Source organism: Dermacentor silvarum, chromosome 2 (genome assembly GCF_013339745.2).
Source record: "Dermacentor silvarum isolate Dsil-2018 chromosome 2, BIME_Dsil_1.4, whole genome shotgun sequence".
Taxonomy (NCBI): domain Eukaryota; kingdom Metazoa; phylum Arthropoda; class Arachnida; order Ixodida; family Ixodidae; genus Dermacentor; species Dermacentor silvarum.
In genome coordinates this window covers 236,103,946-236,106,741 of record NC_051155.1, presented here as the reverse complement: position 1 = coordinate 236,106,741, position 2,796 = coordinate 236,103,946, and the positions used below count along the sequence as shown (strand labels likewise).

Sequence of the window (2,796 nt, the reverse complement as noted above, 5' to 3'; positions counted from 1 at the left end):
AAGGCGAAGCATCGATTGCGATAGCAAATTGGTGGACAGCTATACAAAATAAGGATAGTAGTTTTACCGGCTGTATAAACTTGTAAACATTCGCTTACTAACAACGCTAACAAGCATGGTGTAACGCGCGAACAAGTGAAATCTCACTCGATGACCGCGGAAACATTATGTGAAAACGCTGGAGTGAGTCAGCGCAGCAGCAGCAGCAGCGAGCGAATTGAGCTTCGTGCCGGCGCTCGCATCAACGCGATCTCAGCCGCGAAAGCACAGGGAGGGCGGACTCTGACCCCTGCCGCAGATGCCTTTCAAGATACAGCCGCGCGAGCGGGCGCTCGCAGCGCAGAACGCGCGGCTATCAATTTTCCACTGCGCTAGCTCGACCCCGCCGAAACCCTGTCCACTTCCGCGTGTTTCTCGCCTAAGCACGCAGGACGCGATGCTGAAGCTCAAATACCAAATCATCGACGATGGCGGCAGCGCCCGCGACAACAAGGCAATCCTGGGGCTCGACCTACAGAGCGCCTTCGACAAGGGGAAACACTCGGCGATTCTGTCCCAAGTCTCCAAGCTCTACATGGGCGAAAGATCCTACAACTACATCAAGGACTTCCTCACGTACAGGACTGCCGAGCTACGAGCAGGCGACCCACAGACGCAAGAGAAGAAGCTCTTGAGCACCGGCACACCGCAGGGATCGGTCATTTCGCCGATGCTGTTCAACCTGGTAATGATAGGAGTGGCCGAGAAGCTCGCGGACATCGAAGACATCAGGCACACCATCTACGTGGACGATATCGCGCTGTGGGTGACCGGCGGCAGCGACGCCCACATCGAAGGCGCGCTGCAAGCCGCCATCGACGCGATAGAAGACCAGCTGGAAGGCACCGGACTGAGATGTTCGCCGAGCAAATCGGAGCTCCCCATACTCCCACCTACCAACAACGGCAGAGGCAAGACCAGACAACGCGAATACGAAAAAATCAGAATCGTAACCAAATCCAGCAACGTGATCCCCGAGGTCGGCAAAATCAGGATCCTAGGCATGGTCATCGAAAAGCACGGAAGAAACGGCGAGACCATTGCCCGTCTCACGGCAAAAGCGGCCAACGCGATGTGACTCCTCAAACGAGTCACTTCCCGGAAGGCTGGCATGAGAGAGGAGAGACTAATCAGGCTAGTCCAATCCTTCATCATCAACCACGTCGCGTACGCTACATCCTAGCAAAGATGGCTGCAACACGAACGCAACAAAATCAACGTAATTTTCAGAAGAGCGTACAAGACGGCGCTGGGCCTGTTCGAGTCCACGACCACGACTCGCTTCTTACAACTCCGGATACACAACACGCTCGAAGAAATAGCCGAAGCGCAACGGACCTCTCAACTGGAGCGGCTGTCCACGGCCAAAGCCGGGAGGAAGATACTGGACGACCTGGACGCTCGAACGAGGCAGAGATGAAGATCCCCGTCCCCGAAGAGGTTCGACGCCAGACTGCAGAATCGACCCCATACCCAAGAACATGAATCCCTAGTTCAACAAGGGAAGAAGAGCGGCAAGGGCCATGTCTATCATCGACCTGCACGCCTACGACGAGCACGTGAGGTAACTGGACGCGGCCGAATACGAACAGAACTCCTTCGCAGCGGTCGTCATAGAGGCGTCGACCGGTGCCACGAGGACGGCAGCGAGCGTGAGAATTAAGCGCTGTAGCGGAACAAGTGGAGGAGGTGGCCATCGCCCTGGCTGTCGCCGACGCAGACTGCCACACGGTGCTGAGTGACTCGAGAGGGGCGGTGCGAAACTTCGCCAAAGGCCAAATCTGCAGGGAGGCCGAGTGCGTACTGCGAGCGGCCAAACTACAAGACAGAAAAGTAAGAATCAAGTGGTTCCCGGCTCGCGCGGCCCACGCGTCGGAGCGCAATGAGAACCATGCACAACGAGACGGCACACGCAGCGGCGCGAGCGCTAACCAACCGCGTCCCGGCGACAGACCGTCCGTCGTGGTTCGAAGCCAAGGACCACATGACGGACTACAACGACATCACGAAGGCGTACCGCCTGGCTCGCAGGACTCTCCTACCCCCGCACCCGAGGCTGAGTCGAGCGGAAGCGGTACTACTGAGACAGCTTCAGACCGGATCGCTACCGAGCGCGAGATTGATGCATCGCATGTACCCCGAGACATACCCGACCGATATGTGTAGGGTCTGCCGGAGGGAGATGGCAGATGACACGCACATCTTGTGGGACTGCATCAAAAATTCAGAGGAAGCAAGATCAAGAAGGATCCCGCTGTGGCTCGAGGCAGCCGCGAAAAGCTACGACCAAGAAAAACAGCTCTGGGCCGTCCACCAGGTCCTCGAGGCGCTCGAAAGGCAGGGACCCAGCGAGCCGGCAACGGCGAGCGGAGACCCGCGCCGACTAACGGCAACCTAGTAGACGACGTAGGCTCTCATCGGGGCGTGCGAGCGCCCAACTACAGGCACAAACAAAGTTTGCTCCAATCCAATCCAATCGCCTCTTGTCCGCCAATTAGACAAGTCGAACCTGTCAAGGCATGCATTGCTATTCACTTTGAAAGGAAACAAAAGTGACCTCCCATAAACGAGGAGAGCGTTTGATTGGGCAGTTCAAACAACGATGCGGGTCACCGCCCGATGCCTGAGTTACATAAATTTGACGTCAGGAGATTCGAATAAAAACAGATTGGAATAGCGTTACGTTATAGGGCCCCAGGGTTAAAGAACTTTCTTTCGCAGAGAAGGGGCACCTATCTAAAGAGAGCTAGGGAAAAC

General features: G+C 56.3%; 1 pseudogene; it reads left to right on the top strand.

Annotated features, from left to right (window-relative positions):
* Positions 1 to 424: 424 nt before the first annotated feature.
* LOC119442881 (uncharacterized) lies at positions 425 to 2,511 on the top strand (annotated as a pseudogene).
* The last annotated feature ends 285 nt before the right edge of the window (positions 2,512 to 2,796 follow it).